This window comes from Procambarus clarkii, chromosome 91 (genome assembly GCF_040958095.1).
Source record: "Procambarus clarkii isolate CNS0578487 chromosome 91, FALCON_Pclarkii_2.0, whole genome shotgun sequence".
Classification (NCBI taxonomy): domain Eukaryota; kingdom Metazoa; phylum Arthropoda; class Malacostraca; order Decapoda; family Cambaridae; genus Procambarus; species Procambarus clarkii.
In genome coordinates, this window is record NC_091240.1 from 341441 (window position 1) to 363251 (window position 21811).

General features: G+C 45.6%; 1 protein-coding gene across 8 annotated transcripts in view; it reads right to left on the bottom strand.

Moving 5' to 3' along the window:
- LOC123773877 (ATP-sensitive inward rectifier potassium channel 12) overlaps window positions 1-21811 on the bottom strand; it is a 125963-nt gene that overhangs the window by 63056 nt on the left and 41096 nt on the right. Inside the window, exon 1 of one of the 8 annotated variants that reach the window (XM_069318599.1) lies at window positions 15070-15205. The exons of 3 other annotated variants lie outside the window; for them this stretch is intronic. The gene's annotated coding sequence lies outside the window, so the exon portion shown is untranslated. Of the gene's footprint in view, window positions 1-11572; window positions 11850-15069; window positions 15206-21811 lie in introns of those variants that run through there. 4 more of the 8 variants (XM_069318589.1, XM_069318591.1, XM_069318593.1 and 1 more) reach the window with 4 other exon arrangements.

Consider the following 21811-nt stretch of genomic DNA (forward strand, 5'->3'; position numbering starts at 1 on the left):
ATGCTGAACGCGTTTTAGGCTCAATTTAACCTTCATCAGAGCAACAGAGTGAATCCCTCTACCTTGCTCTTATGAAGGCGAATCGAGTCGAAAGAAGTGCAGTAGCGCACTAATCAATTGAATAATAACCAACTATTTTTAAAGCAATTGAATATATTCGCGATAAGAGGCAGAGGCTTGAGGCTAGTCTCACCAAACTTCGCAGGGTGACTGGTGGTGGATAGTCACTAAGGAGTCCAGTTTGACACCCATGGACCTTTGCATGAAATGGCAAATTATACCATATTTCCATCTCCCTAAATACCAAATTCATCCAGCATACTGTATTATTTTCTACATGATTAAATGTTAATTTGTCTTGTGGTTTATATATTGATGAAGGCGAGGCTTGGGTAGAGACAGCTAGGCTAGTAGGTGGTGAAGGTTGCTGCTCGGCCTCGCTAGCTTGCATGAACCAGCCAGCTATGAATGCCATCTGACACGTAATTCCTAAATCTGCCCGTCATCTTGTGAAACAAAGGACCGAGGACTTCCCACCCGTAAATAAAAACACAAAATAAAACTGTGCCTGGAAAAAGCACAGAGGAGAGCACGGTATGAGAATAGCTTGAGCTGCCTCATCCCTGTGTGTGCATTTATACCTCAATAAATATATTTCAATTTCTCATACGCGAACCCACACACCTTGGTGATCTTATATGGTTTTGAGAGTAGTCGCCACCCTGGTCGTGGTGTGACGACTGGCCAATGTTCGCCCACGTTCACCTCTCAGAAATTAGGGACGTTAAACTTGGCTGATTATATTCTGGTAACAATCTGGTTCCAGTACTTTGCCTCGTGCCTAAATCTGAACCCAAGACTTGCATCATGGCAGCGGTAGACTTCTCACCTACATGTCCTTGTTATCAAGGCTTGTATAAAATATTTACGAGAAATGAAATTAAAAACGTTTAACGTTCTCGCTTAAACGTATAAAATATTAACTCCTCGTTCAATAATTGGCTGATTCGACGTAGACTGCAAAGAGAGGAGCCGAGCACATCTTACAAAGGAATTTTATCGTCACCAATAACAGACCCCAACGAGTCCCTCCGTGAACACAGCATGGTGGTATAAGGCAACAGATCTAACGAAAATATTTAACTTTTGTTTTTATAATATATATACACTGTAGTGCCTGAATTTACCCGATGGCCCCCCATCTCACGAGTTGCCACGACGAGGTCAGGATGCCGGTGGCTTGTCAAAAGTATCCCTCCCCCCACCCCATTTTTCCTGATAAATTTGAACTGATATATTGTAATGTCTTTGTATTTAAGGCTTCGGCGGGTAAGTTGTTCCATGGGTTAATAAGTTAATAGGTGTAAAAGCATCTCATAATTCCCGAATTATTTATACTGATGGCTCGCAGCTAGAAGTGCAGTTGCTGTGGCAGCGCGAGATGGCTGCTTCTATTAATGTGGCGCGCGTATCAATAACTGGTCCTCCACTCTTCAAACACAATTGGTTGCCATGATCCTTGCACTCGAGCGCGTATATGAATCCAAAGTTGACACGCTAATTGTAAGCGACTTCTTGTCATCCTTGACTGCACTCGCCTCCCCAAGGCATAACTGTGGCGTGCTCCTGTCTGACGTAAGTCACGGATACAATGAAATAATCAATGATGGAGTCAGAGTTTGTCTCCTGTGGATTCCTTCCCATATTGGGTCTCCGAATGCATGATAGAACTGATGAGTTGGTTAAAACTTTTGTTCATAAAGAGGGAATTGATTACCATCTTGGACTGCCTTTGAGCAGCGTGAGGGCAGCAATATTCCGGGAATATCAACAAAATCTCGTAGACTTGAGGCAAAGTGAAATTCACACCAGTTACGCCATCTATCATCATTCTATTATGCAGAAAGAACCGCACGTCTATGGGTCATCCAATAAGGTTAGCAGACTTCTAGATCTTCTAAGTCACTGCTAGGCTTAGGCTCGGCTACAAGTACCTCTGGGAGTTTGTAACATCAGCTGATGTGGACTTTACTAAATGTAAACTCTGTCAGCAGAACTATTCGCATACTTTACGTCATTATATAATGGAATATGAAAAAAAACCGCGGAATTCAGATATAACACCATTAATAGTGTCCAAGAAATGTGTAAGTACTTCATTCATAATGATGTGCTGCCAGGAATATTAGCCAAGTATCCAAAATTTGCTTATTGTAGGTGCAGCCTGCACATGACTAAAGCTGCCGCCCAGTTGGGTGGGTGTGGAGCACATGACTAAAGCTGCCGCCCAGTTGGGTGGGTGTGGAGCACATGACTAAAGCTGCCGCCCAGTTGGGTGGGTGTGGAGCACATGACTGTAAAGCTGCCGCCCAGTTGGGTGGGTGTGGAGCACATGACTGTAAAGCTGCCGCCCAGTTGGGTGGGTGTGGAGCACATGACTGTAAAGCTGCCGCCCAGTTGGGTGGGTGTGGAGCACATGACTGTAAAGCTGCCGCCCAGTTGGGTGGGTGTGGAGCACATGACTGTAAAGCTGCCGCCCAGTTGGGTGAGTGTGGAGCACATGACTGTAAAGCTGCCGCCCAGTTGGGTGGGTGTGGAGCACATGACTGTAAAGTTGCCGCCCAGTTGGGTGGGTGTGGAGCACATGACTGTAAAGCTGCCGCCCAGTTGGGTGGGTGTGGAGCACATGACTGTAAAGCTGCCGCCCAGTTGGGTGGGTGTGGAGCACATGACTGTAAAGCTGCCGCCCAGTTGGGTGGGTGTGGAGCACATGACTGTAAAGCTGCCGCCCAGTTGGGTGGGTGTGGAGCACATGACTGTAAAGCTGCCGCCCAGTTGGGTGGGTGTGGAGCACATGACTGTAAAGCTGACGCCCAGTTGGGTGGGTGTGGAGCACATGACTGTAAAGCTGCCGCCCAGTTGGGTGGGTGTGGAGCACATGACTGTAAAGCTGCCGCCCAGTTGGGTGGGTGTGGAGCACATGACTGTAAAGCTGCCGCCCAGTTGGGTGGGTGTGGAGCACATGACTGTAAAGCTGCCGACCAGTTAGGTGGGTGTGGAGCACATGACTGTAAAGCTGCCGCCCAGTTGGGTGGGTGTGGAGCACATGACTGTAAAGCTGCCGCCCAGTTGGGTGGGTGTGGAGCACATGACTGTAAAGCTGCCGCCCAGTTGGGTGGGTGTGGAGCACATGACTGTAAAGCTGCCGCCCAGTTGGGTGGGTGTGGAGCACATGACTGTAAAGCTGCCGCCCAGTTGGGTGGGTGTGGAGCACATGACTGTAAAGCTGCCGCCCAGTTGGGTGGGTGTGGAGCAAGACTTAACTGTGTGACTCACCATGTAAAGTGCCTTGTATAGTGACTGTTGTGAGCCTCTTGTTGAATCACTTGATATAAAAAGATTATTGATATGTATATGTATGTGTACATGGGTGTGTGATATATATATATATATATATATATATATATATATATATATATATATATATATATATATATATATATATGTCGTACCTAGTAGCCGGAACGCACTTCTCAGCCTACTATGCAAGGCTCGATTTGCCTAATAAGCCAAGTTTTCCTGAATTAATATATTTTCTCAAATTTTTTTCTTATGGAATGATAAAGCTACCCATTTCATTATGTATGAGGTTAATTTTTTATTATTGGAGTTAAAATTAACGTAGATATACGGCCGAACCTAACCAACCCTACCTAACCTAACCTAACCTATCTCTATAGGTTAGGTTAGGTTAGGTAACCAAAAAAGTTAGGTTAGGTTAGGTTAGGTAGGTTAGGTAGTCAAAAAATAATTCATGAAAACTTGGCTTATTAGGCAAATCGGGCCTTGCATAGTAGGCAGAGAAGTACGTTCTGGCTACTAGGTACGACATATATATATATATATATATATATGTATATGTGTATGTGTATGTGTATGTACTCACCTATATGTACTCACCTATATGTGCTTGCAGGATCGAGCATTGACTCTTGGATCCCGCCTTTCGAGCATCGGTTGTTTACAGCAATGACTCCTGTCCCATTTCCCTATCATACCTGGTTTTAAAATTATGAATAGTATTTGCTTCCACAACCTGTTCCTGAAGTGCATTCCATTTCCCCACTACTCTCACGCTAAAAGAAAACTTCCTTACATCTCTGTGACTCATCTGAGTTTCAAGCTTCCATCCATGTCCTCTCGTTCTGTTACTATTCCGTGTGAACATTTCGTCTATGTCCACTCTGTCAATTCCTCTGAGTATCTTATACGTTCCTATCATGTCCCCCCTCTCCCTTCTTCTTTCTAGTGTCGTAAGGCACAGTTCCCTCAGGCGCTCTTCATACCCCATCCCTCGTAGCTCTGGGACGAGTCTCGTTGCAAACCTCTGAACCTTTTCCAGTTTCATTATATGCTTCTTCAGATGGGGACTCCATGATGAGGCGGCATACTCTAAGACTGGCCTTACGTAGGCAGTGTAAAGCGCCCTAAATGCCTCCTTACTTAGGTTTCTGAATGATGTTCTAACTTTTGCCAGTGTAGAGTACGCTGCTGTCGTTATCCTATTAATATGTGCCTCAGGAGATAGATTAGGTGTTACGTCCACCCCCAGGTCTCTTTCACGCGTCGTTACAGGTAGGCTGTTCCCCTTCATTGTGTACTGTCCCTTTGGTCTCCTATCTCCTAGTCCCATTTCCATAACTTTACATTTGCTCGTGTTGAATTCTAGTAGCCATTTCTCTGACCATCTCTGCAATCTGTTCAGGTCCTCTTGGAGGATCCTGCAATCCTCATCTGTCACAACTCTTCTCATCAACTTTGCATCATCCGCAAACATCGACATGTAGGACTCTACGCCTGTAAACATGTCGTTAACATATACAAGAAATAGAATTGGTCCCAGCACCGATCCTTGTGGTACTCCACTTGTTACTGTTCGCCAGTCCGACTTCTCGCCCCTTACCGTAACTCTTTGGCTCCTTCCTGTTAGGTAGTTCCTTATCCATTCTAGGACCTTTCCCCCCACCCCCGCCTGCCTCTCGAGCTTGAACAGCAGTCTCATGTGCGGTACTGTATCAAAGGCTTTTTGGCAGTCCAGAAATATGCAGTCTGCCCAACCATCTCTGTCCTGTCTTATCCTCGTTATTTTATCATAGAATTCCAGAAGGTTTGTTAGGCACGATTTCCCTGTCCAGAACCCATGTTGATGTTTGTTCACAAACCTAATGTTCTCCAGGTGTGCAACCAGTCGTAGCCTAATTATTCTTTCCAGTATTTTACAGGGGATGCTTGTCAGTGATACAGGTCTGTAGTTAAGTGCCTCCTCCCTATCTCCTTTCTTGAAGATCGGCACGACATTTGCCTTCTTCCAGCAACTGGGCAATTCTCCTGACATAAGTGACTCATTAAAGATCATTGCCAGAGGCACGCTGAGGGCCTGTGCTGCTTCTTTTAGTATCCACGGTGATACTTTGTCTGGTCCAACTGCTTTAGTTGCATCTAGAGTTGTCAACTGTTTCATTACCTCCTCTGCTGTCACCTCTATATCTGATAGTCTTTCATCTAGGGTAACCCCTTCCAACAATGGGAGCTGCTCAGGCTCGGTAGTGAACACTCCATGGAAACTGGCATTCAGTGCCTCGCAGATTTCCTTGTCACTTTCAGTATATGCCCCCTCTGTCTTCCTTAGTCTTGTCACTTGGTCGTTCACCGACATTTTTCTTCTTATATGACTGTGTAGTAACTTAGGTTGTTTTTTCGCTTTGATTGCAATATCGTTCTCATAGTCCCTTTCCGATGTTCGTCTTATGTTAATGTAATCGTTCCTAGCTCTGTTGTATCTGCTTCTGTTGTCCTCTGTTCTTTGTCTTCTGTACTTCCTCCACTCCCGCCTGCTGGCCATTTTTGCTTCCTGACACTGTCTATTAAACCATGGGTTATTATATTCCTTCTTATTTTTTCCCTTTACCGTTGGTATAAATCTCTCTTCGGCCTCCTGGCATTTCTGTATGACTAGGTCCATCATATCTTGGACTGTTTTTCCTCTAATTTCTTCCTCCCACTGCACTTCACCCAGATAGTCCCTTATCCTCATATAGTCCCCTTTCCTGTAGTCAGCTCTCCTTTCCCAGATCTCTTGTCCCATGGTCATAATTTTGAATTCCATCATGTAGTCAAAGACTAGGACACAATGGTCACTGGCCCCTAGAGGTATTTCATGCTCTAAATTCTCGATATCTTCTACGTTCTGGGTGAAAATCAGGTCTAATAGGCTCGGTGCATCTCCTCCTCTTTCCCTTGTGTCTTCCTTCACATGTTGTGTCAGGAAATTCCTGTCTATAACATCTACTAATTTTGCTCCCCACGTTTCATCCCCTCCATGGGGATTCCTTGATTCCCAATTTATCTCTCCATGATTTAGGTCCCCCATGATCAGCAGCTTCGCTCTCATTCTGTGGGCTAGTGTTGCTGCCTTCTGCAGTTCATCTATACATGCTTTGTTGTTGTCATCATACTCCTGCCTGGGTCTTCTACTGTTTGGTGGGGGATTGTAGATTACCATGATCACAATCTTCCTCCCATCTACTGTCAGAGTTCCATGTATGAAGCTTGTGCACTCATTGGTAACTCGATTTCCCAGGTCTTCAAACTTCCATTTCCGCTTTATTAGGAGTGCTACTCCCCCTCCCTGTCTCTGTGTCCTCTCTTTTCGTATCACCTGGTACCCTTCAGGAAAGATTGCATCTGAGATCATGTCATTAATTTTAGTTTCCACAATTGCAACTATGTCAGGATCTGCTTCACTCACTCTTTCTTTTATCTCTTCTGCTTTATTAGATACCCCATCAGCATTGGTGTACCAAACCTTGAGATTCTTCATGGAAACTCTTGTACCAGAGTTCTCCCTTTCTCTGGGGGTCTGGGGGGATCTGGGGGATGTCTGGGGGGTGACTGGGGGCAGAGGGGATCTGGGGGGTGTCTGGGGGATGACTGGGGGCGGGGAGGGTCCGGGGGATGTCCGGGGGGATCCAGGGGGTGTCTGGGGGGGTCCGGGGGGTGTATGGGGGGTGAAAGAGTTCAGGAGGGGTGCTTGGGGGGCTACTGGGGGCTGGGCTTCTAGGAAGGTAGGTAGGAGGGTCTGGGGTAGGGCCTGGGTAGGTAGGTCTGGAGTAGGAAGGGCATACTGGGTCTGAAGATTAGGGAGGGCATAGAGGGGTTGGGAGATGGCGTAAGGTTGGGAGACAGATAGAGGTTGAGAGGTTGGGAGGGGGATGGATAGAGGGGGTGGGGGGACCTCCCACCTCCCTCGCAAGGGTGGGGGGTCACATGGAAGGAGAGGGGATGAGGAGGGGTGAGGGCAGGGCAGGCTTTGGGTGTTGAGGGGATGAGGTCTGGGTGGGTTCTTGGGGTTGAGGGGATGAGGTCTGGATGGGATTTGGGGGTTGAGGGGATGAGAGCTGGGTGGGTTTTGGGGGTTGAGGGGACGAGGGCTGGACGGGTTTTGGGGGTTGAGGTGATGAGGGGGTCCTTGGAATGTGGGATGAATTTGACTCCAGTGGGGTCAGAGGGGCCAAGGGATGTGCTGGGGAGATAAGCAGGGGCGGCTGATTTGGGAAAGGGGTGACCTGAGAAGCACGTGTGAGCTGGTTAGCATGGGGTGGATTAGCACTGGGGTGTGTAGCTGCGCTCAAATGGGAAGAGTCGTATTGTTGTTTGCTTGCTCTGTGGGCAATCTGTTCCTCCTTCGTCATGAATTTGTCAATAAATACGTTGTAGTAATTTTCGCTACCTCTGAGTAGGTGTTTGTGATGCAGTATGTAATCCACTGCCTCTTCGTTAGTGAACTGTACCAGGACAGGTCGTTTCCTGTTACAGTTGTATGGTCCAATGCGTCGGTGGACTTGCACCTCATTCCCTGCCATCTGGGCTCTCATGTCTCTCAAGATCCCCTGTAGTTCCAAATCCTCAATCTCCATCCTTTCCTGCCTCGATGGTGCCCTGGCTTCAAGTAATCCATGGATTATGATTGTCCTCTTTCTCAGTTCAGGGTCATGCTGGTGGCCCTCTCCCTGGCTGACCCCCACCCCTCCTACACCCGCTACTCCACCTACTACTACTACTTCCCCTTCCCCTGCCAAGCTTCCCTTATTCCTGCCAAATTCATTAGTAAGCCTAGATATTTCTCCTTGCCATTCTACCCTGCTCTTCGTGATTTCCTCTTGAATATAATCCATAAACTCTTGTTTGAGTCTTTGAACCTCGTCCTGTATCTTATTAAAGACTTCACTTTTAATCCCCTGGATTAGATCACCTATCCAAACATCCCTCTTCTCTACAAATTTCCCAATCATCTTCTCCACAAACCTATCTTCTTCCTCAATCATAATACTGTTGGACCTAGACACCCTTCCTGACCTAGTCATTGCTATAATGCAACCTTACCCACAGGGGTTCCAAGTATCTTACCGTCCTGCTAACACAATAGGTGAGTGAATCTCCAAGCGTCGTCCCCGTGGTGGTAGGAGGGTTGCTGCCGGGGTGAGGTCACGCGGTCAGAGGTCGGTGAGGTCTGCTCCACACTACACACTGCCACAATACTACAACTATTTTGAATTACGCTATTTAAACTGTTTTTCTTCACTACTTTATGGCTCTGGCCAAAACTCAAGGTTTTTTCATTCACTTGTACACACTTTTTCACTTCGAAGTTGCCTGATTACCCCTCCCACTCCACTAGTGAACCTGTATGTGTGTGTGTGTGTGTGTGTGTGTGTGTGTGTGTGTGTGTGTGTGTGTGCTTGCATTCTTGTACAGCCACTAGCACGAATAGCGTTTCACTCTAGTCTTTAATCCTAATTTTCACATACACATCACCAGGAAGCAGCTGTAACTCCCGGGTACCTATTTACTGCTAGGTGAACAGGTCTATCAGGATGGAAGACACTGCCCAATTTTCTTTTCGCCTCTGCCAGGGATCGAACCCGATCATTAGGTCTTACGAACTATCGCGCGCTGTCGACTCAGCCGCCAGGTCCCCATATCCTGTCGGGAGTCTTTGAACTGCCGCCTTCCTTGGCCTAAGACCATTAGTCACTGTGTATGATGAAATCAGTTTACCCAATCATAGTATTTAATTATACATTTTAATGGCATCTTAGAGTAATTAGCAAGGAAAGGGAACTACGTACGAATGTCAAATTTATTTATATACAAGTAAGGTACATTGGGGGTTAACAGAACACTAGAAATTCAGTTGATTTGACATTCTTGTAAAGCCACTAGCACGCATAGCGTCTCGGGCAAATCTATTAAAGAAAGCCACATCTCTATGCATATAATAACGCACAGTTTAAGCAAGCCAGTTCAAATAATGTAAGGCACATGAGGGGACTTTGAACAAGCCGCTGGCTTCTTGTCCTCATCGAGGCCACTAGTGTTACTGGCTCTCGGGTAAACTCAGGTAATAAAGACTATGATCCCATTTTTACAATAGTATATGGTGACGCTATTAAAGAAAACTCAACGTATGCGAGGCCATACTTAAAAAAACATGATTTGTCTGCTTAACACCAACATTTTACTCAATCAATCACCGTTTATTCAAAAGAATGTGTGTACAAAGAACATAAGAGTAATGTACAAGTGTAGGAATAGGAGCTACACATACTATTGCAGCCGTTTCGGGCAAAACATAAATAGACAAAAAAGCTTAAAGTTGACAAAATCACCTAGTTGGGCTTGCGGGGGTTGAGCTCTGCTCTTTCGGCCCGCCTCTCAACTGTCAATCAACTGTTACTAACTACTATTCACCCCCCCCCCCTACACCACACACACCCCAGGAAGCAGCCCGTGACGGCTGACTAACTCCCAGGTACCTATTCACTGCTAGGTAACAGGGGCATTAGGGTGAAAGAAACTGCCCATTGTTTCTCGCCGGCGCCCGGGGTCGAACCCGGGACCACAGGATCAAGCGCCCAGCGTGCTGTTCGCTCAGCCACCGGTCCCCCAAATCAGAACGATCATGGACAATAACATATGAATGAAAAAAAAAAGCTTAAAACCAAACTACATTACTTTTCAGCTGCTGTCGACAATAACTTGGTGACACAATTTAGGTAAAGTGAAATTCTTGGCATTCGCTTCTCAGGCATGAATAGATTTAATATTCTCAATAAGCAATCAGGAGTGACTATAATGGAGACCAGGGAAAATTGATACAATGTTTCCCTTGATTGTTGCTAAACATTGCTGGTGACTCTCCTTGCACGGGGCTCACACACCCGCCCAACCTCATCCTTCATAAGCATGAAGTTTGCTAAACATTGACAAATTAACCGAAATACTTAAACATTTGGTCAATCGACTTGAGAATGGTCCAGGACAGACCGAAACGTCGTCGTCCCTTCACCTTCTAGTGTGTGGTCTGGTCAACATAATTTAGCCACGTTATTGTGACTCATCGCCTGCATTTGGTCACAAAGAACCTTGGGGAGTATCTTTATACAATGTATTAGCAGATGCTATATTTTAGTCGTAATTACTTTTAACTATTATTGCAGTATATGATTAGGACAATTTAATATTTAACCTGCACGAGTGTAGCCTACGTTACCTTTCATCTACATCACCTGCCTTGAATTTCAAACAAAGCCTACTGACCTGTGTGGCAGGTATACACAAGGCCTAGACCAACACCACCACCACTAAATTATTCCTCTTAAAAAAGTCGACTGTCAAGTTTTCTTCTGGATCTGATCTATAAACCTAACCTGTTTTATAGCCAGACAAGTTTACTCTAGACCAACACACCGTGTACACTACTGTATTTGTAACATACAAGTGAGAATCGTAATAAATATAATGATAAATAAAACCCGAATGCATGATACAACTTGTATGTTAAGCCGAAGGATATGCCTTTAAGGAGAAGGATTTGATAAAGATTTGGATCGCCTAGAAACAAAAAACTTCAAAGAGCTGAAACTGTAAAATCGACGCTTGCTATTCCATTTATCATTCTTCTGTGCTGAAAGAACCACCTAAGGATAATAAAATAAGGTCTGTAGGCTTTAAGACTTGCCTACTGCTAGGCTCGGTTACAAGTACCCAAATGGGAGTTATTTTTGGGCCTCTTGAAGTTACGGTGATGTTGGTTTCATAAAACTGACGACTTCATATATGTATGTTAAGTTATATGTAACTAGCTCAACAGTGCTGCACCTAGTTTAGCAAAACGAAAATTAGGATTCAGCTTTTGTCTAATGCGAAAAATGTAAGGAACTTAGTTGACTATCACAAGCCTAGCTTTCAAAATTTTATTTTGCTCAATAGCATAGTTGCATAGACCTACTGTAGGTCTATACAAATAATCCACCACTAGTAAAAATTGTTTTGGTTATAAAACATCACAGTTTAATTTCTGAACGTATAGGCCTGTGACTAGCCTTTCCGCCACAGCCCACAGGACGAGTATAGGGTCCATAACCTAACCTGACAATGTGACCAAATTACTCGAGGTGTGAGCAACGAGAATTTTATATGAATTCACGTTTGAATCCAGAATGACACAAACCTGCGAGTTAGCTTTAAAATTGGGGTATCTCTTGGATATAAAGGAATTTGAAAGTATGCAAGAACAGATCACGTTTCGTCGAGAATTACGCAATCGTCGTCAAGAATAATGGTCTTTGTAACACAAGCTGTTCCATACGTTAATTTGTACATTAAAGCGACCTTTTTTTGGTAACTTAAAAGACACTGGGAATCGTCCAGAAGACGCCTTCCGTTGCCCAACAGGGGACCACCGCCACACACCACTAACACGTCTGCGCACAACGTCAGCTTGATGAGCACTGAAGCATCAACAGTTTCATTGTCATGCCTCGGGGAGGTCGAGCCGTGTCGGACGTGGCACCGGGGCCTGCCACCGGAGACATATTAAGTGTCAAATAGCCATATTATCCCGTCTCCTGACACAAGATTATTATACAGCGGTTATCAGGATGTGCCACATCTCCTCCCATCAACCCGACACGTGCTCGTCTCCGAGGCGGCCTTACAGACACACACACATATGTGTATATAGCAGCGTCTAGCAACTGTCTCGGGCGGCTGGCCTTCCGTGACAGGATGTCCCACGAGGAACTAAACAATATGAAAACACAACAAAGTTCACTCCAACATGTTACGAATAACTTAAGTGATATTTCAACTAATAATATATGAAGAACATAAAAACTAATGTTTGCTTTACAGTTGAATTAAAAGTGAAATTTAGAAAGTTGTTAAAACTCTCAGTGAGACTGAAACAATAGGTAAAATAAATACAAAAATTTATATGTATATATATACAGTCGAGGGCGTAAGCTGCGGGTGTGGGCACTCCTCCGAGGTCACGGTACCCCGCCCCCCCGCCCACCTGCTGCCCCCTGGCGGTGGTCACACCATCCCCACTATACCGTCTTCTCCCCCCCTCATTATACCCTCCCCTCCCCCCCCTCATTATACCCTCCCCCCACCTCACTATAGCTGATGCAATTATTGGTCTTCACACTACACCGCTTTATCAATTGTAATAATATTGGTTGTTATTTCATGCAGCAAGAGTTTAGATTTATCTCTAATATGACCCAAGTTTTTCACAGGTTAAGATGTAATACTCTCGTGTGTGTGTTGGTGTGTGGTGTATATTCACCTAGTTGTGCTTGCGGGGGCTGAGCTCTGCTCTGCCGGCCCGCCTCTCAGCTGTCAATCAACTGTTACTATTTTTTTTCTACACACACCCACACCCCCACCCAACCACCCACCCCAGGAAGCAGCCCGTAACAGCTCCCAGGTACCTATTTACTGCTAGGTAACATGAGCATCAGGGTAAAAGAAACTCTGCCCATTGTTTCTCGCCTGAGCCGGGAATCGAACCCGGGCCACAGGATTACGTGTCTAGCATAGGCCACACAGCCACCGGCGCCACTGTGTGCTCACACTACTTCATCTAGATCTCTAGACAAGCCCAACAGCCAGAGATACCTGTAGCCAAGTCTCACTCAAGCTGTGACAACGTCTGCTAGTCTGCTGATGTTGTTACTTGCCCCATAACACATGTTTTACTTGACACATTGTGATGAACAATGGACCTGCTAGTTCTAAGATCTATGAGTTTTCGTCTAATGACACTTCGAATGGAACATAAGATTTCTAATAGCAGTATTCATGCTGGAGAAGAGAGCAACCTAACCATGAGCTGGGTAGATTGACTGGGAACTGAAGCTTAACTGCTCGTCCCTCTTTACCCAGCAGTAATTATGGACCCGATTGTAAACCAATTGGCGAGTCGTGTTCCAGGGAAGCCCAAGATGAGCTGTGGGAACGAAGAGCTCCAAGACTGCCAGCAGGATACTGCTAGTCTACACCTGTACCCACCAGTGAAAATAATAATGACAGACCAACTGGAAATTCCCGGGAATTGCCGGGAGGAAGTTTCAGCTCAGAGAGTATCTTTCCCGTATTGTTTCGTTTTAAGTTTCGTTTTACGAGCAGTTAACCTGCGGCTCGGGTTAACGTCTTGCCTCCACCAGGAGCGGCCCCGGGCGCCCAGGCCCACAGGTTCACGAAAGCACTTACGCAAGCACTTACGAACGTGTACATCTTTCCTCAATCTTTGACGGCTTTAGTTACATTTATTAAACAGTTTACAAGCATAAAAACTTCCCAATCAACTGTTGTTATAGTTATAAACAGCCTCCTGGTGCCTCGGAGCTCATTAACTGTTTAATAATTGGAAACAAAGCCGCCAAAGATTGAGAAAAGATATACAGGTTCGTAAGTGTTTGCGTAAGTGCTTTCGTGAATCTGGCCACAGGCCCACATACTGGCCTGTGGCTCTGGCCCTCACGAACGACGATGCGCCTTTTTTTTAATTTACTGTTAGGTTAAAAAAACAGATTTCTGAATCCTGTTAGTAGACGGAGAGGTACATGATCTAGACACAACATACTTATGGGCATCAATCCAGCACTAGGCAGACACAATGGGTATCAACTAGGCAGACACAATGGGTATCAACTAGGCAGACACGTGGACCAAGGTATGCGGGAGTATTTCATTAGAAAATGTACACGGGTTTTAACCCAGGATGACATGACATTGTTGGAACATTATTTTTTGTTAATTTTGCCCCGAGGGGCGAGTTTATTGGGCAGCGCCACTCATCCTGTGAGTGGACACACCGTCATAGTGACAGTATTGGGCAGCGTCACTCATCCTGTGAGTAGACACACCGCCATAGTGACAGTATTGGGCAGCGCCACTCATCATGTGAGTGGACACCGCCATAGTGACAGTATTGGGCAGCGCCACTCATGTGAGTGGACATACCGCCATAGTGACAGTATTGGGCAGCGTCACTCATCCTGTGAGTGGACACACCGCCATAGTGACAGTATTGGGCAGAGCCACTCATCATGTGAGTGGACACCGCCATAGTGACAGTATTGGGCAGCGCCACTCATCCTGTGAGTGGACACACCGCCATAGTGACAGTATTGGGCAGCGCCACTCATCCTGTGAGTGGACACACCGCCATAGTGACAGTATTGGGCAGCGCCACTCATCCTGTGAGTGGACACACCGCCATAGTGACAGTATTGGGCAGCGCCACTCATCCTGTGAGTGGACACACCGCCATAGTGACAGTATTGGGCAGCGCCACTCATCCTGTGAGTGGACACACTGCCATAGCAGCATGTACAACACTCCCCAATAAGAAAAAAACCCTCTTGGTTGTTCATCCTGTCACTTGTACCCAGACACAGCTGGGACTTGCTTAACCACCATTTATCTTGCACAGTATAATCTGTATAGTATAATCATTGATCAGTGCTTTAGAGGCGCTATTTCACCCATATAAATCTTTCTGGATGTTCATTGCTTGTTCTACGTCATGTCTATTGTTCCCCATTATACAGTATATTGAAGTTGTCACAGTTGTGTTTCACTTTTTCCCTAGACACTTTTTTATTATTGTGAGGTTATTTTACAGGACTTACAACTGTACGGCAATGTGAACCTTACCCAGAGTGTGCGGGTGTAGCACTTGAGAGTAGAGGTGGAGGCCTGAGAGGCAGATGAGCAAGAGAGACAACAAAGACTTCACATAAGAGTCACAGTAGATGAAACGGGTTGCAAGAGATCGTCGAGGCAAATTCAGTCTGCAACTCCAAAAGAGAATACAATGAGAAACAGGAGGAATGGAAGTCATTTCAATAACAGACAAGGAGATCGAAAAGTTGGACTAGGAAGTTGTTGCTTGGCAGAGTACACACACACACACACACACACACACACACACACACACACACACACACACGGGGCCTGGTAGCCTGGTGGATAGCGCGCAGGACTTAATTCTGCGGCGCTGGTTCGTTTCCCGCGCCAGGCAGAAACAAATGGGCAAAGTTTCTTTCATCCTGAATGCCCCCGTTACCTAGCAGTAAATAGGTATCTGGGAGTTAGTCAGCTATTACGGGCTGCTTCCTCTGTGTGTGTGTGTGTGTGTGTGTGTGTGTGTGTGTGTGTGTGTGTGTGTGTGTGTGTGTGTGTGTGTGTGTGTGTAAAATATAATGAAGTTAATTAGTAGTTAGTAACAGTTGATTGACAGTTGAGAGGCACATTTGTACAAAGAAACAAACGTTAAACTGGCAACGGTCGGCACGCACGCGCACTCAAACTCCTCCACCAACATATCATGTTTAGCTTACAGTATCTACACGAGCTCACACCAAGCCACACAGACGCCGCTAGACCACGAACCCATGCAGCTCCACTCCACCTCGGGCCACTTCTACAGCAGTTGGATTCCCCACGGATATCAGAACTGCTTCGAATTGATGACTTATAACCATTATCATGACAAAAATAATAATATTCATTTTCTTACTTTAAATAGTCTATCTCAAACTTCCTCCTCGACTAGGGACACCAAAATAACTATAAGAGTTATCACGCATCTCAGAACACGGACTGGGTTATCTTGAGGTTATCTTGAGATTATTTCGGGGCTTTAGTGTCCCCGCGGCCCGGTCCTCGACCAGGCCTCCACCCCCAGGAAGCACCCCGTGACAGCTGACTAACATCCAGGTACCTATTTTACTGCTAGGTAACAGGGGCATAGGGTGAAAGAAACACTGCCTATTGTTTCTCGCTGGCGCCTGGGATCGAACCCGGGACCACAGGATCACAAGTCCAGCGTGCTGTCCGCTTGGCCGACCGGCTCCCCGGATCATATCTTGAACCATTACGGCGGTACCTTCTCCACCACAACCTATGGTACCGGTAACGGGGGTTCGTAATTAAACATAACTACGTTAATTTTTTACGCATACATACATACATACACACACACACACACACACATACACACACACACAAAACTTTACTTTAGTCCTAGACATGTTAAGGGCTAAAGTATACTTGCTGGTTGGTCTGTCTAAAGGAATCTAAAGTTTACAAGAAGGCAGGTCTACGTTTCAAAATAAATTAACTTTGGCTAACTAAATTAATCTGTATATTTATAGATGACGAAGTTGACTAAACCATTTATACCTCTCCTTGGATGTCGACCTGTGACGAGCAATGCATTTCAAGTAAGGTTTTGTTTAAATATATTACATTCTTAATAGTATGACGAATATCAAACTGAAGAAGTTATATGTTGCTGTCAATTAAATCAAATCATTATTACATGTAGCAAATCATAATGTAATTTTTTTTCGAACAAAAGAGCTAATGCATTCTTAACTGAAACACACTTAGTAAATTTAAAATATTAAAAATTGCTTACCTTAGATCTATCCTCTTATTAGTGGCGTCGGGAAAGTAACAGATTCTCACAATTTTTATTTTCTACTATGAACATTATGAACAAAAACACTAAAGCTCACCATAGCCCGAGCTACTTATTTTTACTCCGTGCAGCTGAATGTTGTTATAATTCCTACCTGAATTATAAGGTGTATGAAGGATAGATGAAATTGTTAATATAATAATCTCCGTTGAGGTCTGATAAAGACCGTTTGTGCCCTCTGTGATCCTTTTTGCGCTACCGCTCATAGGATGAGTATGGGGTGCACAATAAACTACCCCCTCCGGCGGCGACTGTCACAGTTCGTCCTTCCCAGCGGCAACTTTAGCGAGCGTTGACGGTGGGGTTAGAGGCCCCTGGAGGTCACGGAGAGTACAACACCCCGTCGGTGATTTTTCTAGCTCGTCTTTACTATAAATACCGTTGAGATAAGATTGTCTGTGGATGAGATAAGCCTGAGATGAGATAACACCTAGTGTCCAGCACGTGTCTCAGCCCAACACCTAGTGTCCCGGAGTCAGGTCGTCTATATGCTTTATAAATCAGATATGTTCTTGACCCATAACAGCAGCCCCGGGCAGCGGTGATGGCTCAGCCAGTCCTCCAGCGTTTTGACATACTTCACATAAGGCCAAAAATGGTCGTACTAGAAAATTGTAGCGGCTCGTGAAATTGACGTAAAATCCCGTTTTCTGTTCGTGGGTCCTCTAGCAAGAAGGCACTTTAGTTCGACAGTTTCTTGACGATAACAGTCTCCGTGGTGTAGTGGTAAGACACTCGCCTGGCGTTCCGCGAGCGCTTTGTCATGGGTTCGTATCCTGGCCGGGGATGATTTACTGGGCGCAATTCCTTAACTGTAGCCTCTGTTTAACTCAACAGTAAAATGTGTACTTGGTTGTAACAACGATTCTTCGCGGCGGGGATCGTATTCCAGGGACCTGCCCGAAACGCTACGCGTACTAGTGGCTGTACAAGAATGTAACAACTCTTGTATATATCTCAAAATAGGAACGCTGGCGAGAAGGGACCCGGGTGCACTCAGTGGGTGATGTTCCCACATCACCCACGGGATGGGTGATGGCTTGTGTGTTACCTAGTGAGCACCCCGAGCTGGTTCTGGGATGGAATAGTTTTCACGATAAACATTTTAGTTTTGTTAAAGAATCATTGCTATTACGTCAACTGGAAATGGATTGAAAATTATAAGACTTGAGGCGAGGCTGCTTGTCCCAGCGTCCCGCGTGACTGACGTAAGATTGTTATTGTTGTTTAATATTCGCTACTTGGAACAAAAAGTTCCAAATAGCAAGGGCTATGGCGAGCCCGTAGTGAACTTCTGACGTAAATAATTAGCGGAGAACACTTCAATAATTTGGTTTATGATTAAAGCATTAGTTCTTTATCAGCATAGACATTACTGAGGACTTCACATACAGTCTGATATATTATGTCAAAATGTTTGCAGCGGGAAAAGCAGAGGTTGGCACGGGCACTCTCCACCTGGATAGGCGAACCCGCCTCAGGCTAGGCATCCTGTATTACCGGATAGTACTACAATAATCGACTAATAGCTCAGTCGATTAAGGCAGTGTCTGGGTTGCTCCCGGACGCAGGTTCGAATCCTCGTCACGGCCCTTGTGGATTTGTTATTTACCGGATAGTATTAACAACGCATCAGTGATCTCGTCTTCATTAAAATAATAATAAGAATTACCAAATTCATTAGGCCTACTGGGCGTCAGTGAGGCACACAACAACAGGATGTTGCATGCTGGTTTTTCGTGATATATGAGGAGAGCTGAGCTGTGAGGACATGAGGCTGCACATTCCCCGGGTCTCGCTACCAGTGACGTCACACATCCTCTCCTATTGTCGCTACCAGTGACGCCATACATCCAGGTGTCTCGCTATCAGTGACGTCATACATCCCTTCCGGTTGTGGTGGTAACTATGACGTCATTCATCCAGCCTGTTCGCGCCAGAGTTCTCAACGTCAGAGTCGTACTAAAGTGCCTCTCCTGCTAGAGGACCCACGAACAGAAAACGGGATATTACGTCAATTTAACAAGCCGCTACAATTTTCTAGCACGACAGTTTTTGACCTCGAGGGAAATATACGTCAAAATGTGACGCTCGGTTAGGAGGACGGGTTGACACCCCACGAGCGTTTGCGTGCCTGCGTGTGCGTGCGCGTGCGTGCGTGTGCGTGCGTGCACGTGCCTGCGTTTGCGTGCGTGCGTGCGTGCGTGCACGTGCGAGCGTTTGCGTGCCTGCGTGTGCGTGCGTGCACGCACGCCCGCGCGAGACGTGATCGGTCCCATTGTCTTGCTACACTCTTAAATCCAAACTTAAGATAATGTCAGCCTGGGCTCAATAAATCTGATACCCGACTGTCAAGATAAATGTTTCATGTCATAAAAAAAAAACAAATACAATTGTTTATGTACGTTAGTTAATGCACAGTTAAGCACGGAGGGACCGGCCTGTATATTTAGCACATTCTTGGTGAACTCCACAGCCATTCATTCTGATGGTCTGATGTAACCCAACCGTTTCTACGATCTGTAGATCTGGACTGTGTCCAGGAATAAAGTATTCTTGCTGGTAGGTCGTTAAGCTATTAATTGTGTGGCCTTGATAACCCTTAAGAGTTCTTAAGAGTTATTAAGGCTTGAAGTCCAACACCAAACCAGTGATATGCTTATCCAAGAATGTCGAGTTTCCTACGGTTCATTCTAGAGCAGTCAGAAGCTTTCTCAACCTTCAGCAAGTGTTGACACATTTTTCAGTTCCTATATATTTCTCGCATTATATACAAATATCTCGTTAAAAATCAATGTTTATCATCAAGACATTTACAGTGACATTAGTAACCTTACAGAGAGAGTAACTCGCAGTATATGTAACAAAAACTAACACCATAGACACCAGATGTCAACTGATCCGTCAAGGCAAACCTCGTCTTCCCTTCCTGTGAGAGGCTGAAGGCGTGTTTCCTTACAGGAGGAGGGAGGTGCAGTCATCGGGAGGATAAACCCTTCATGCAAACTCCACCTACTATCAAGATGAGGGAGGGGGGGGGGGGGAATTATCAGCGGAAAGTACCAAGCAATTACGACTATATAGCACTAAGAAGGGATCAGGATAATGTTTTGGGATGAGACAGGGGGAAGGAATTGTGCCCAGCCACTTAGACGGTCGGGGATTGAACGCCGACTTGCATGAAGCGAGACCGTTGCCCTACCGTCCAGCCCAAGTGGTTGGACGCCGTGTCTCGCTAATGAAACTCTTCCTTTCGGGCAAAATGTTAAAACCTTAAAGACATGAAACATTACAATATTTCGACCTAGCGACTGACAAATGGTTCCACAGCCTAATATGTAGGTTTAATGCTTTCAGTCCGTTCTCGTGAGCGTTCCAAACGTCAAGTAACTTTTGTACTAAAGTGCCGTATCCTAACCTAACAGAGGACCCACGAACAGAAAACGGAACAGTATGTCAATTTCTCGAGCCGCTACCATTTTCTAGTACGACAGTTTTTGGCCTTAGGTAAAGTACATAGTCAAAATGCGACGTGCTATTGGGAGGTAGTACAAAACGTTCACCAGACTGTGCGACACACTGGTTGCCAGGATCAGGTTGGGTTACCGTTACCTGTGGCAGGTGGCTACAGGTGACGGGTCTCCCAATCCTGAGCACACCACATGCATTCTGTCAGCAGGAACCGGGACATGATCTTGCACACTACATCATCAAATGCCCAGTAATCAGACCATTCAGACCCGTTGGCATGAGGTACCTAGAACTTTGCAATTACATTATTCACTCTCGTATTCTTGAAGATATCCTCATATTGCACCCAAAACTTGCTAGTGCAGGCTACTGAACACATGGCACTGTATGACTAACCATCCTGCGAGATGGGGACTTTTAGTATCACTACTGCCTTACTCACTCTTTTGTTGATATCCTCATAATGCACCCAGAGTCTGCCAGTGCAGACTACTTATCACATGTCTCAGTATGACTAACCATCCTGTGTGATGGGGATTTTAGTATCACGTAGATAGTTTTTTAACACACTGTACTCCCTTCATATAGTCTAGGGGTAACTGCACAAATGCAGATGTACCTAAATGTCTTAATAAAAGAAATGGCTATTAGGAGGATGGCTTGGATTGTCAGTATTAATTAAGTAGGCGCTAGGCTACCCTCTCGCCTGCTCCCGCCCTCAAGTCATGATACCCAAAGCCCGTCTGTCTCATGCATCTCCGCTCGGCTTCTACAAATACCAAAGCAAAAAAAATTCGCGTTTAGAAAGTGTACGATGAATTATGTTACTGTGTGGGTTTCTCCTGTGACCGATGTATTTGGCGAAAAACAATTTATATTGATGTTAATGATGCCGAGTTATATTCTGTGAAAACTTTGCTTGTAATTGAAGATTTTGGCGTTATTTCTCCGTGTGGCAGGCAGGCAGGCGTGACTTGCAAGTTGTGGCCTCTGTGACTAATACTGAGACGTGCTCCAGCATACACAGTGTGTTCCTCCCCCATACTCTCCAGCATACACAGTGTGTTCCTTCCCCATACTCTCCAGCATACACAGTGTGTTCCTTCCCCATACTCTCCAGCATACACAGTGTGTTCCTCCCCCATACTCTCCAGCATACACAGTGTGTTCCTTCCCCATACTCTCCAGCATACACAGTGTGTTCCTTCCCCATACTCTCCAGCATACACAGTGTGTTCCTCCCCCATACTCTCCAGCATACACAGTGTGTTCCTCCCCCATACTCTCCAGCATACAGTGTGTACCTCCCCCATACTCTCCAGCATACACAGTGTGTTCCTTCCCCATACTCTCCAGCATACACAGTGTGTTCCTCCCCCATACTCTCCAGCATACACAGTGTGTTCCTCCCCCATACTCTCCAGCATACAGTGTGTACCT